Raw genomic sequence first — 16,183 nt, 5'->3', positions numbered from 1 at the left:
ACCATACAATATAAATTCTCCCTATTTCTCCTCAATATATCACCGTATTCCTCCTGTTGCAGCGCGCAACCCCATCCCACCGGACATAGTTTAAAATCAACAACAACAAATCAACAACTCAATCACAAGAATTTCTACCACCAAGAGTATGAGTACACGTCAACAAGAGAATTACGTAAAAATCAAAGGAATACAACAACCTTTACAAAAATAACCAGATAGATAAGGCACGTGATAACTACACCGGCAACCACAACAATTGGACACGTAGCATATTTTCACAAAGTCATAGAGGAACTCATAATTAAGAAGTATCAAAACAATAAGGAAGGCAATCACTTCAACTAAGGCAAATAAGAGTCAAATAACAAGTAAAGAGTAAAGAAGAGCTAACAACATCGTATAGAGCATGTAGAGGTGAGACTAGAAAATAGGAAACCCGATCATATCAGAACAACTTCCTACTTAGTGAATATAAGGACCCAAGAATCCTAAAAGGCAAATTTTCCACAAATAAGTCTGAGCACGCACTCGTCACCTCGCGTAAACGGACTACAATTAGCAAAGAAGACCTCAATTCCTAAAGGGAAGTCCCCCGCACAAGGTTAGGCAAGATACTTACCTCAAAGACGACAGACCGATACTCTAAAATGCATTGCTCTGGTGAAAAGACCTTCGGACGGCTCAAATCCAATCAAAATAACTTCAAAACACAAATAAAACACATAAGAGACTATTCCGGATCATAAAGCCTCCATCTTTATCAAATTCTAAAAATTGGTCCAAAAATCGACCCCCGGGCCCACACCTTGGAACCCGACAAATCTTACAAAAAGCGAATACCCATTCCGCTACGAGTTCAATGATATAAAATTTATCAAATTCCGATACAATTTGATCCCTCAAATAATGATTTTTTATTTTAGAAATTTTTTTCAAAAACCAACATCTTCCTCAACTCAAAACACAATTTAAATGATAAAAACAAAAATAAAATCATGTAATATATTAAATTCTTGGTGAAGAACACTTACCCAATTGATTTGCTGGAAAATCCCTCAAAGAATCGCTCAAAACCGAGCTCCACAAGTCAAGATATGAATAAAATGGTGTAACCCTCGATTTTGGAATATATTATGTCTGCCCAGGCATTTATGCATCGCGAACGCGGAGGAAGGATCGCGTTCGCGAAGAAGAAAAATGAAGGCTGCCTAGATTTCTCATCGCGAACGCGACAATGAGTTTGTGGAGGCGGAGAAGAAGAGACAGAAACCTACGCGAATGCGGAAAGAAGGACGCGAACATGAAGAGTAAATGTTCCACCCCGTAAATTTACACTACGTGAACGCGAGGGATAGGTCGCGAACGCGATGAAGGAAACCAGATAGCAGAAACAGCATTTCAAAAATAGGGGAAAATGACCCGTAGCCCACCCGGAATACCCCCGAGGCCCCCGGGACCCCGTCTAAATATACAAATATTTTGTATAACCTACCACGAACTAGCTCGATGTCTTAAATCACATAAAACAACGCCGAAACGACGAATCACAACATGAATCGAACATAGAAACTTGCCAATCTTCCAACTTCCAAACTCATACCGAAACCTATCAAATCAACCCGGAATGATGCCAAATTTTGCAGACAAGTCCAAAATGACATAACCGAGCTGCTCCAACTCTCGGAATCGCATTTCGACCCCGATATCACCAAAGTCAACTATGGGTCAAACTTCTCTATTTTCCAAACTTCAACTTTTCCAACTTTCGCTGAAATGCCTGAAATTACCCTATGGGCCTCCAAATCCAAATCTCAACGCACGCCTAAGTTCAAAATCATCATACGAATCCGCTGACATCATTTAATACTCATTCCGGAGTCGTTTATTGAAAAGACAAATTTCGGTCAAATTCTCACCGCTTAAGCTTCCAAAATAAAATTCTTTCTTCCAATTCGACTCTGAATCATCCGGAAACTGAATTCAACCATGCACGCAAGTCGATACACATTATATGCAGCTGCTCATGACCTCAAACTGTCGAACCGGACGCAATTGCTCAAAATGACTAGTCGGGTCGTTACAGTGATATATCTGGTATTCATGAGATTGGGTCGTGATTGCGGGTCTAAAGCTAGCACTCGAATACGGAGCAAAACGAGTCATCCTACGGTGCGACTCTCAGCTCGTTTTCAATCAAGTCACATGGACTTTTCAAATCAAGGAACAAATACTACAAAAATACCATGCCAAGATCTGCAAGTCGTTACCCGAGTTCGACGAATACCAGGTCGACCAAATCCCTCGAGCACAGAATATCAAAGCAGACGGCCTTGCCAAATTGGTAGCGGCCACTAAAAGCATAATCGAAAAAGGGAACGTGGTCACTCCCCTCCACTCGTCGACCGATCAAATCGGGGTAACGAACGATTTCATTTGGTTTTAACTGATTGTTTTTCTTAGTGGAATAGAAGCAGGAGCATTCTCCCAGATACGCGAACAGGGAATGATTGTCGTCAAAGCAAATCCGAAGATGCCAAGAGACTGTATAGACTGAGACTAGACTGCCAGCCCAGAAAACATGTAAATCTCTCCGATATATGTAAACAAAGCATGAGTGCATGAAGCTTACCCGCATTTTTGCCAAATCCATGCTGCATCAATTAAACAAGTTATGTTCGGCCTCGCTAGAATTAAACATTTGGCCTCCTCGCCCGAATTAACATTCGGCCTTCTTGCCCGAATCAACATTCGGCCTCGCCCGAATCAATATTCGGCCTTGCCCGAATTAGCATTTGGCCTCCTCGCCCGTATTAACATTCAGCCTCACCCGAATCAACACTTGGCCACGCCCGAACCAACATTCGGCCTCGCTCAAACCAACATTCGGCCTCGTCCGAATTAACACTCGGCCTCGTACGAATTAACACTCTGCCTCGTCCGAATTAACATTCGGTTTCGCCCGAATTAACATTCTTCCTCCTCGTCCAAATTAACATCCGGCCTCCTCGCTCGAACTAACATTCGACCTCGCTCGAATTAACTCTCATTCGATCTCACTCGAATTAACATTCGGCCTCCTCTCTCGAAACACATTCGACCTCGCGTGAATTAAACATTCGGCCTCCTCGCCCAAATTAACATTCGTCCTCCTTGCCCAAATTAACATTCGACCTTGCTCGAATTAATATTTGACCTCGCCCGAATTAACATTAAACCTCACCCGAATCAACATTCGACCTCACTCGAGTCAACATTCGACCTCGCTCGAGTCAACATTCGACCTCGCTCGAATCACATTAGACCTGCTCGCCGAACTAACATTCGGCCTCCACGCTCGAATCAACATTCGACCTCACTTAAATCACATTCGACCTCGCTCGAATTAGCATTCAACCTCCTTGCCCGAATTAACGTTCGACCTTGCTCGAATTAATATTCGACCTCGCACGAATCACATTCCTCCTCGCTCGAATTTACTAACATTTGACCTCGCTCGAATTAATTCTCACTCGATCTCGCTCAAATTAACCTTCGACCTCGCCCGAATGAACTCAATCTCGACCTCGTTCGAATCGATTAAGACACATTTGACAGTCCAAATTAGTTGAGTGACATTCGACCTCGCTCGAATTCAACTTGCATTCGACCTAGCTCAAACTTGATTCACAACTAGACCTCATTCGAGTTAAATATGGCAACGTTTGACTTTGCTCGGACTAATCAAAGACACTCGATTGCGTTCGAATTAACGCCTACCAACGATTCCTTTGAAACCATCAATCGAGGAAAACGTTCAAGAAAAAGAAAAATAGAATCAGAAATAAGCAGCAAAAGTAGCAATCCAAATCAAAAGAAGTATCAGAAAAGGCATCTTACAAGGGCCGAATCGCCCGTCCAGATCTGAGGACGCGGGTGACCTCCTCCGATGCCGCCATCCTTGCCAAAGATGCCATCCTAGCGATGCCATCCTGGCCTCGTCGGCCTTCTCCAACTCTACTGTCTTCTCGATCAACTCATCACTCGAGTCATTGGTTCGGATCGAACTCTGCTCAAGTTCAGCCTGCGGGGATACCACTTTGACCTGAAGATCGGCACCCTCAGCCGCGATCCTCACTAGTCGACCTCCCCATCCGAATTTCTCGAACTACGATTAATGAAGTTCGCTCACCGAGCTCGACCAAAAGAGGAACTCGATAAGCGGAGGGACTAACTGTATGGGCCAAAACCAAATTAGAGAAATTCGACATACGGAGACAATTGTCACGAGTAACATGCGAATCAAATTGGGTTGTTTGGCCGAGGTCGAGCAGTGATCAATAAGGCCGAGGTCAAGCAATGATCAATAAGGTCGAGGTCGAGCATTTATTAATAAGGCCGAGGTCGAGCAGTGATCATCAACAAGGCCGAGGTCAACCAGTATAGATAGATGTAACAGCTAGTTTTGCTTTGGAATCCTCAAAGGGAATATTCTACTGGATATTCCCCCTAATTGTACTTTTTTAGGATTTTCTAGGGATGTCCCTTATAAATAGGAAGGTAGGACTTCTCTAAAAGGGAGATTTTCTGAACAAGCAGACTCTCTCTAGAAAATATACAAACACATCTCTTTAAAGAGATTAGATTATCTGTTATCCCATACCCTCCGTCAGATCCGAAAATGGTCCTAAGATTCTTGTATTTGTCTATCATTCATCTTTATCAAATGAAAGAGGATCCGTCTCACTCGACATTAGGTGAATCTTTTCCTTTATTTATATTTTATTGCCATTTAATGTTACTTAATGTATCTTTTTTCATACTATTAAATCTGGCCATAATCACTGCCAGCATTTATACTCAATTATATTTTTCTATTCATGTTATTCATCTCATATCTAGAATTAATTATCCTTAACTAGAATTCACCCTCTATTTCCTCATTAATTAGTTTAACAAAAAGTTTAACACTTCTTGGTCAAACAAGTTAAACAATATATAATTTTCTTAGAAATTGAGATCCATATGAGAAGCAAGATTATGAATATAGAATTATCTCAAATCAAATCTAGACCAATACATGATGATTCGGAGAAAAATTATCGTATTATTTGAATACTTTTCATTTGAAAAGGACGAAAGACTTAGGTGGTACGCATGAAGTCTCCGCTAAGAGAAAGTGAAAGGAAATGAATTTTTGTAAAAGAGATTTAAGAAAGAAAAAGGAGAAAGAAAAGAAGAATAACATTAGTCCACATATACATGTATTCAAAGTAAAAATAGCAGGGTCTAGCCAGTTTTCGGATTGGTCATTCAAAAATAGCCAGCGTTTACCAAGTTAATGAAAAATAGCCACTATTATGCTGCAACAGAGACCGGTCCAGCATAATATACTGGAGTTCGGTTCACTTGTGTATGAACTTCCAACATATTATGCTGGAACTCCAAAACACGGAAAGTTCCAGCATAATATACTGGAGATTCGAGCACTTGTGTATGAACTTCCAGCATATTATACTGGACCGGTATACTTTGCTGGAACTCCAGTATATTATGTTGGAGTTCTAGTGTACTTATACTGGAACTCCATCATATTATGCTGGAGTTCCAGCATACTTATCCTGGAACTCCAGCATAATATACTGGCGTATTTTTCGCGTTATGAACAGTGTTTTCGCTCAGATTTATCTTTACATGAAAAGTGACTAAATTTCGGTTACTTTTGAAACTGGGCTATTTTTGAACGACCACTTGTAAATCTTGCTATTTTTGAATTTCTCCCATATTCAAAGTAATCTCGGGTGATTTTTTAAAAATAGCCAGATTTACAACTGGTCGCTCAAAAATAGCCCAATTTCAAAAGTAATCGAAATTTAACCATTTTTTATGTAAAGATAAATCTGAGCGAAAAACCTGTTCAAAACCCGAAAAATACTCCAGTATACTTATGCTGGAACTATTATACTGGAGTTCCAGGATAGTATGCTGGAACTCCAGCATAATATGATGGAGTTCCAACATAAATACACTAGAACTCCAGCATAATATACTGGAGTTCCAGCAAGTATAATGGTCCAGTATAATATACTGGAGTTTGGAACACCAATGCTCCAGTCTCCAGTATATTATACTGGAGCCAGCAAAGTATACTGGTCCAGCATAATATGCTGGAGTTCATACACAAGTGCATCGAACTCCAGTATATTATGTTGGACCGGTCTCTATTGCAACAAAACGGTGGCTACTTTTCATTGACTTGGTAAACGCTGGCTATTTTTGATTGACCAGTCCGAAAACTGGCTATACCGTGCTATTTTTACAGTAATCTCAAGTTCCGTGGAGGCCCATCTCTCTTCAAATTTGGATGATGATACATTCACTAATTGGTACACAATTTGTGGTTACCTACTATTTACACCATGCGCAGCGCCCACTATATTACTGCTTTCTTAGGTTATATACAGAGTTTATGAAGAGTTATGTGCAATTTCTGTCACTATACCAACACATTGGGTAGCCTTGGCCGGTAAAATTGCTGCTATGTGATCAGGAGGTCATGGGTTCGAGCGGTAGAAACAGTCTCTTACAAAAATGCAGGGTAAGGCTGCGTACAATTGACCCTTGTGGTCGGCCCTTCCCCGGACCTCGCGCCCTTTTCATACCATCACCACATTATATGCCTTATCATAATCTCTTGAAAGTGGATAAAACAAATATACCATTATCATATGAAAAACTGCATTGACACCAGTTTCTTGAAACAGAATAGACCAGTTCCTCAAAATGTCCAATATTATTCAATAGTAAACTTTGAAACATTCAGAAGTCCACTGTGACATAGGTAAAGAAGTCTACATACCAGTGAACTAAAAGAGAAAATAGTACTTCAGACTTTAGCTAACTGAAAATTTTCATACTTTAGTAATAGAGGTTGCAAATACACATCCAATGAAAGTGATATGCAAATGAAACTGCAGGCAAAATTAATCATAGACCACCATAAGAAGGAAAGAAACACAGAATCAAAATCATTAATAGAAACACATTAATTTTCAACTTTTACTAATAATAGCAGAACTACAATATAATACCAGATTAAACATGCTGTCCAAAAGCACCAAACTTGTTTAATCCTTTTCATCATCAACATGAAGAGCAATCCTGTCCATATTTTCGCCACCACCTCTTTCGACTCCTCTCTTTTTGAGCAATCCTGGGATGCAATCAGATCTTTAAGAATCTCCTCCTCAATCTCATAGTTAACTATCTTTTCAACACTAAAAACAGTTTGCCAGAATGCAGTGAACCTCATGTGCAGTAATGCCATCAAATCATTACCAATATTCACCTTCATCTCATAGTTACCCAATTTTTCAGGATTGAACACGATTTTCCAGTATGCAGCCATTCACATCTTCAATTCAAAAGCTAGCTGCACAAAATCTTTACGATGCTTCCTCAATACTAAAACATTAATTACTCCAACTCCTTTGAGTTTTATTTTCAGGTGTGGTTTCCCTATAGAAGATTTCCAAAACTTCAAAAATCGCGTTTGTTGAGCCATGAACCTGCTATAAGTAGCTACATACTCGGGGTTACTAGTAAGGTCAGTCAGCTTATCCGTCCCAATGATTTCCCGGACCCATTGAACAGATTCATCCTTCCTCCTAGCAATCAAATTTTGCACTGCCCTCCTAATGAAACACTCAAGTTCCGGGTAATGATGCATCAGAACTTTGATGACAACTTCCTCTATACAGTTCCACATTTTTCCCACAAACTCCTCCCCAGTTGTAGAAATCTCTTTGACCTTTTTCTGCAAAAAAATAAGAAAAACAGCATGTGGGACGACATTTGGCAATCTAGCATCATTTTTTTCTAAAGGCAATCTAATCCCACATGCTTCCTTCAAAAAAAAGAGCTCATCCATCAAGTAGACATCCTCTTTATAAGGGTAATTTGAATGGAGGTCAGCATAGTATTCGTGGAGTTCAAGATCAAGAAACTCAGACCATCTAGCAGCGCATTGCATTTCAAAATCTTCAATGTACTCCTCCAAATCTACTCTATGAAAAATTTTCTTCAGAGACTTCTTAGCCAAACTACGAATTTGCATGAATGCAGCCAAAGCTTCAGCAACAGAACCCAAATTCTGTACAAACTCGTTCAGAGAGGTAATCCTTCTCACAACATTTGGCAAGCATTTGGAACTAATGTTTGCTTGAATTTGCACCAACTTATGTGCCAGAACAGGAATGTGAACCATGGATTTGTCCATCTTGGATAATAGTACATGAGTCTCAAAAAGCCTAGCCACCTCACTAGGGGAAGACTCATTCCTAATCCTATTCCTAACACAAACATAACCAACTCCTATATTCACACCGTGTTCAGTAAGTTTTTCAAGAAACCGCTCAGAAGCCTTATCAACCTGTGTCACAACTGCTAGAGTACTTTCCCACCTTTGTCCACCTTCTTGGACATGTTAATGCATTCAAAATTAGTAGGGAAATCAACAGTGGCTGATAGAACATACAAAATTATGCTTTCCTCAGGTGTTATATAGTTCATAATAATATCTGAAATTCGTTCGAAGATATCTTCTGGTTGTCTGTGAACGGAGACACTAGTTATTCTGGGAAAATCCACCATAGTCAAGTCAGGAATACCATTCTTTTTCACTACGACAGTAAGAGGAATGTTGGATATTCCCTTACCATGTCCAGCTATCTCATTAGTTGCAAGAACAATGGCCTCCGCAACATGAACTTCATCGGTTGGAACTGATTTTCCATTGTACTCCAAGTGAACCTCTGAATCAATGTGATTTTGCAGCCTGATGATGAGAGGCACTCTAGAGCAAATGTCTTGCTCTCTAGGAAGACTGATTCCAGCAAGTGATTCAAGCACACTGGACTTTACAGAAAACTGATCGCCGACTACTACAATAGTAGGCAGCTGAATGCCTTGCTCCATGATGTTGAGATGCCTAAGCTTGTCCACACAATTAAGGAGTGTTGGAATTATATCATCGAAAGATGAAACAGCAGGTGCGTGAAAAAGAAATCCTGAGTCTTGTTGCTCAACCACTGCAAGATGTTCGGGATCAAGAACTTGTAGTGAACATTCACTAGAAGAAGAGTCATTCATGGTTTGCTGAAATGTCGTGGTTAGTAAAGAAAATAGATATTGGTTTTGAGGTTTTCTCCTAGAAGCGGTAGTTTATAAAGTCTGCTGGGATACTGCTATTTATGCATGTTATATTTGATCATTTATGAGCTTTAATTATATATAAACCACTTAAAGATAAACATCAATCAAATCAAATAACTACTATAACACTGATCGCATTGACTAGACAAAATGCCTGTTGCTTTTTCAAGAATTAATGCATCATTGTTGATACATGAACCTCTGCAGAATGGTGTGGAAGGCATAACAAGGGATACTTAAGTAGACTTAATGGTTTTATATCCCCAAATATACTAATCTCGTTTCATCAAAAACTTGTTTGTTACTTTTTCAAGAGAACTTACATGTAATATACTTTGAACTTCTTCTCCCACGAAGATATTAATGCATCAGAAAAACACTTCAACTGCTGATAGTGTGAACAGAATACTCAACTATAATTTATGTTTTTGTTTCTCCCAAAAATTACTGATCTCTTTAACTGAAAACTTGTCGGTTGCTTTTCTCAAGCCATATTTACTCATCAGGAAACCGTTTAGCATTCCCAACTAGTCTCATAGTACAATGCATTTCCTTTTCTTTTTTACTAGTAGTCGTACCCGCGCGATGCGCGGTCGGTATTAAACAATATTATTTAAATTAAATCTTAATCGGACTTGTTTGAACATATTAGATCGTATTACTTTAATAAATTTAAATTATCATCTTATTTGTCAATACGATATACCCAATAATAAAATCTCTATTAAACTAAAAAGACTTATATAGTTATTGAAGAACTTTTTTGTTTTATATTTTTCTTTATTATATTATGCAATGTTTAGTAATTATACATTGTTAATAAAAATATTTATTAGCATATTACTTTGTTTAATATTTTTGCCTGATCGCTTTTTTTTTTTGTAATATGAGAGAAGATATATATTTTATTAATCTTAAAAAAATCAATTTAAATTTTATTCTGTTGTTCTCGATAATATTATCTGAATTTTGATGAATAAAATATCTATTAAATTAAAGGGACTTATATAGTCATCGAATAATTTTTTTGTTATGTATTTTTCTTCATTATATTATCCAATATTTAGTATAATTGCATTGTTAATAGAAGTTTTTATTAGCATATTAGTTTGTTTAATATTTTTGTCTACTACTTTCTTTATATAATATATATATATATATATATATATATATATATTGTTAAATTGACATATGAATTATTAATAAAAAACCAATTTAGTATAATAACTACTCCCATATATAATACACACACACACACTACTACAACTATATTAGGAAGAAATTACTCTCCAATTTAAATTGGTAGTTTTTTATTTTTTTGTTATTTTTGTTTTTTATTGTAAAATAATTTTAAAACTCCAATTTGAATGAGTAGAATATTTTTTTTGTATTTTCGTTTTTTATTGATAACTAAGATATCTATATTTATTAATTCAAGTAATGAAACCAATTAATTCAAAATTTAAAATTCAATAAAAAGTTAGTTAGAAAAGTAGTTTATTTTGTCTTAACAATGCCACTTGGCTTTTTGTGGTTAAGACACTTGTCTTAATGTAGTGGTTTTGCTTCTCCTATTCTATATAGATAGATATATAGATAGATGTTTAGTAATTATACATTGTTAATAAAAATATTTATTAGCATATTACTTTGTTTAATATTTTTGTCTGATTGCTTTTTTTTTTTTGTAATATGAGATAAGATATATATTTTATTAATCTTAAAAAAATCAATTTAAATTTTATTCTGTTGTTCTCGGTTATATTATCTGAATTTTGATGAATAAAATATCTATTAAATTAAAGGGACTTATATAGTCATCGAATAATTTTTTTGCTACGTATTTTTCTTTATTATATTATCCAATATTTAGTATAATTGCATTGTTATACATTGTTAATAAAAATATTTATTAGCATATTACTTTGTTTAATATTTTTGTCTGATCGCTTTTTTTTTTGTAATATGAGATAAGATATATATTTTATTAATCTTAAAAAAATCAATTTAAATTTATTATGTTGTTCTCGATAATATTATCTAAATTTTGATAAATAAAATATCTATTAAATTAAAGGGACTTATATAGTCATCGAATAATTTTTTTTGTTATGTATTTTTCTTTATTATATTATCCAATATTTAGTATAATTGCATTGTTAATAGAAGTTTTTATTAGCATATTAGTTTGTTTAATATTTTTGTCTACTACTTTCTTTATATATATATATATATATATATATATATATATATATATATATATATATATATATATATATATATATATATATATATATATATATTGTTAAATTGACATATGAATTATTAATAAAAAACTAATTTAGTATAATAACTACTCCCATATATATACACACACTACTACAACTATATTAGGAAGAAATTACTCTCCTATTTAAATTGGTAGTTTTTTTATTTTTTTGTTATTTTTGTTTTTTATTGTAAAATAATTTTAAAACTCCAATTTGAATGAGTAGAATATTTTTTTGTATTTTCGTTTTTTATTGATAATTAAGATATCTATATTTATTAATTCAAGTAGTGTAACCAATTAATTCAAAATTTAGAATTCAATAAAAAGTTAGTTAGAAAAGTAGTTTATTTTGTCTTAACAATGCCACTTGGCTTTTTATGGTTAAGACACTTGTCTTAATGTAGTGGTTTTGTTTCTCCTATTCTATATAGATAGATTTTTACTCCACGTCCAACACTATATTTCAATCCGAAGTTTGTAGTTACTTCGACTGGATGAGTCCAGCGAGGAAATAATTAAGTCATAATTCATTGGTTGATGTATCATTACCCCCTTTTTTTTTATACAAGGAGTTTATCATGAATCCACTGCTTTCTGTTGCTTCTGTTATTGTTATTGCTGCTGGATTAGTTGTAGGGCTTGCTTTTTGCAACTAACTTTAAATACACTCTAGGGGGGTAACAACAATAGATATATAATAGCCTGATCTTTGCCTTCTTGTTATAATAGCGTTCTGCTTATTATTTTTGGGCGATCATCCTTATGTAGGTCATGTCTCTTCGTCGAGCTCCTATCTTCTGCTTTCGTCGTTCCGAGGTCCACTCTCATGGCAGTACCTTAGGCTGGGCTCTCCGACCTCGACTGGTATTACTCTATCGGTCTCGTAGACCAAAGAGTAGGGGGTCTCTCCTGTGCTCGTCTTCGGCGTTGTCCGATAGGCACACAGTACTTCTGGTAATATTTTCGGCCACAGTTGATTGGCGTTTTCAAGCTTTTTCTTCATGATGTTCAGTACCGACTTGTTGGATGACTCTGCTTGCCCGTTGCCCGCGGGGGTGATATGGCGTCGAGAGTATTCTTTTGATATGTTATTTCTCAAAAAACTCGGCGGTTTTCCTTCCCGTAAACTGGGGCCCATTGTCGCAGCTAATTTCTTTGGGAAGGCCAAACCAGCATAAGGTGTTTCTCCATATAAAGGCGATAACCTCTTATTCGCGTATTTGGGCGAATGCTCCTGCTTCCACCTACTTAGAAAATAATCAGTTAAAACCAGAAGGAATCGTACGTTACCTCGCCCAGTCGGGAAGGGGCCCATGATGTCCGTTCCCCATTTGATAAACGGCCAAGGTGATGTGACTGAGTGGAGATGTTCGACCGCTTGATTAATCATCGGAGCATACTTTTGGCATTGCTCATACTTTTTCACGAAGTATGCGACCTCCTTTTTCATGGTGGGCTAATAGTATCCCGCCCGGATGAGGCATCTGACCAGAGCCCGATTGCCGGAATGAGCTCCACAATGGCCCTCGTGGACCTCTTCAAGGACTCGTCGCATCTGATTTGGGCCAAGGCATTTCTCTAGAGGACCGCCGTAAGTCCTCTTATATCGGTCGTTGTGGATGATACTGTGCCTGGCCGCTTGCATTCTCAGTTTCTTGGTTTCTTTTTTATCGTCGGGAGTGTGCCGTCCTGTAAATATGTAACAATACGATTGCGCCAGTCCCAAGTTATGTTTACTTTTCTTACCTCGATTTGATCAAGCGATAAATTGAGGAGGTGGACTACGTTCTTGTCTCCGGTTGCGATGCTTTTGGTGGCTGTAGCCAATTTGGCAAGGTCGTCCACCTCAGCGTTCTGTACTTGGGGAATTCGGTCGAAGTGGCATTTGTCGAATTCGGGCTGCAGCTTGCAGATTTCAATCAGATATTTTTGCAATCTATGTTCTTTTATTTGGTAAGTCCCTGTGACTTGGTTGACTACGAGTTGGGAATCACAACGTATTTTTAACCGTCTTGCCCCGTACTTGAGTGCTAGTCTCAAACCTGCAATTACAGCCTCATACTCAGCCTCGTTGTTAGTCATGTACGACCTTATGGACTGGCGAATTACTTCGGTTGTTGGGACTTTGAGTACGAGTCCTAGTCCAGCCCCTGGCGCGTTCGACGCCATCGGTTACAAGACCTAGAAGTCTTATATTTGGGAGGAAGTTTTAGCGGCTTATTTTTCAACTTTGGGCATTACCTTTGCGCTAAAGTCGGCGACGAAGTCAGCAACCCCTTATGACTTTATTGTTGTTTGCTGCTGGTACTCGATATCGTGCTCACTCAGCTCGATTTCCCATTTGGACAGCCTTCCCAATAGCTCGAGTTTATGCAGAATGCTTCTCAAGGGGAGAGTCATAACGACCGAGATAGGTGGCATTGGAAATACGATCTATGTTTTCCCAAAGCTATGACTAAGGTCAGGGGCAGCTTTTTAAGGTGAGGATACCTCGTCTTGGCATCGACTAATGTTTTGCTAATATAATAGATGGGGGATTGGGTATCTTAGTTTTCTCGAACCAGGAACGCGCTTACAGCTACTTCGAATACAACGAGATAAACGAGGAGACGTTCTCCTAGCTCTGGTTTTGAAAGCAGTGGTGGCGACGACAAGTACGCTTTTAATTCCTTCAAGGCTTGGACGCACTATGTAGTCCATTAGAGGTCGTTGTACTTCTTGAGTATGGCAAAGAATTTGTGACACCTATCCGATGATCGTGAAATGAACCTTGACAGGGCGGTTATCCGGCCAGTCAACCTTTGAACCTGCTTTTTGGTGGTTAGGTATTCCGGTATCCTCTCGATGGCTTTGATTTGGTTGGGATTGACCTCGATCCCTCTCATTGATACCAGGAATCCTAGAAACTTTCCTGAGGCCACATCAAACGCACACTTTTTGGGGTTCAGCTTCATTCCGTATCGCCTAAGTATATCGAAAGTTTCTCTTAGATGGTCGATATGATCTTCTTTCCTTTTGGAATTGACTAGCATGTCATCTATGTAGACTTCCATCATCTTACCGAGTTGGTCCTTGAACATCTTCGTCACCAACCTTTTGTAGGTTTTCCCCACGTTCTTCAATTCGAGGGGCATGACCCTGTAGCAGTACGTCCCTTGGTGGGTGATGAAGGTGGTTTTTTCCTCATCTTCTTCTTCTATAAGGGTTTGATTGTAACTTGAATAGGCTTCCAAGAAGCTCAGTAGTTCGTGCCCGGCTGTTGCATCGATGAGTTAGTCGATATGGGGTAATGGGATCAAATCCTTTGCGCACGCTTTGTTTAAATATGTGAAATCCACACATATCCACCATTTCCCATTCTTCTTCTTAACCATAACCACATTGGAGACCCATTGGGGTACTTCGATTCCCTGATGGAGCCATTTTCCAATAATTTTTCTACCTCTTCACGTACCACGTCATTGATTGCGGAGTTAAACTTACGTTTGACCTGCCTCACTGGGGGGAATGAGTCGATATTCAGTTTGTGCGTGGCAATTTTCTTTGGGATACCCGACAAGTTTGCATGGCGGAAAGCAAACAAATCTGTCTTAGTTGTTAAGAATTGACGAAATTTACCTGGTTCCTGAAGTTTGCAGCCGATGTAAGCTTTCTTGTTGTGGTCGTTGAGATCTAATTGAACGGGGTCGAGGTCTTATATAGTCGACCCTGTAGCTTAAATATCAGGGTCTCTGATGACGTCCTCGCTATCGTCGCATATTGACTTCAACATAGTTGATTGCTATGCCTCTTTTTTCTTGCCCTTCATTTCTTGAGCATCCGCGCTGTCTAGGAAATTTTGTAGCACTCCTGAGATGTGCGTTGTTCCCCCCGTATGCTGAATATTCCCTATGGGGTCGGGAACTTGATGACCTGGTATAAGCTGGAAGGGACGACCCTCATGGTGTGTATCCATGGTCGTCCTATTATGGTGTTGTACGTTGTATCTTGGTTCATGATATAGAATGTTGTTTCCAAAGTGACGCCACCTGCCAGAACAGGGAGTGTGATTTCACCAGATATCTGCTCGACTGCATTGTTAAAAATAGTTAGCATGATGCAACGCGACACTATCTTATTTTCGAGTCTCATTTGTTCAAGTACTCGAGGATAGATGATGCATATGCCGCTTCCATCGTCCACCATGATGCGTCTCATATTGGTATCTAAAATTCTTAAAGTAATAACAAGGGAATCATAGTGAGGCAATACCAAACTGTTGGTATCCGACTTATCGAAGATGATACTTTCTTCGAGTTCGTCATACCGTTCACGGGTGATCGATCGTTTGAGCTTATGGGTAGTGGTGAACTTCACGATGTTGATGGAAGTGTCATCGCCACCACCAATGATCATGTGAATGGTGCGAGTTGGTGAGGGAAGCTTCGGTGGTCCTTGGTATTGTTCGCGTCCTCTGGCGAAGTTGGTCCTTCCCCGGTCGCTCAGCAATTCTTTGAGGTGTCCTTGTCGTAACATGTTTACGACCTCCTATGTTAGAGCAATGCAATCTTCGGTTTTGTGCCTTCGTTCTTGATGGAACTCGTAGAGGGCGTCTGAATTTCTGGTGCTCGGATCGGACCTCATCCCTGCGGCCACTTTACCTTCGGTCCAAGCTTCTCTAGGGCGTAGACTATCTCTATAGATGACACATAAAAATTGTGAACGGACAATAAAGGGGGC

General features: G+C 38.4%; 1 pseudogene; it reads right to left on the bottom strand.

Moving 5' to 3' along the window:
• Positions 1–7,387: 7,387 nt before the first annotated feature.
• LOC109214297 lies at positions 7,388–15,979 on the bottom strand (annotated as a pseudogene).
• Between the last annotated feature and the right edge of the window lie 204 nt (positions 15,980–16,183).

Source organism: Nicotiana attenuata, unplaced genomic scaffold (assembly GCF_001879085.1).
Source record: "Nicotiana attenuata strain UT unplaced genomic scaffold, NIATTr2, whole genome shotgun sequence".
In the NCBI taxonomy this organism is placed as follows: domain Eukaryota; kingdom Viridiplantae; phylum Streptophyta; class Magnoliopsida; order Solanales; family Solanaceae; genus Nicotiana; species Nicotiana attenuata.
The sequence above is the reverse complement of the archived record's forward strand: the minus strand, read 5'-3'. Positions and strand labels throughout refer to the sequence as shown.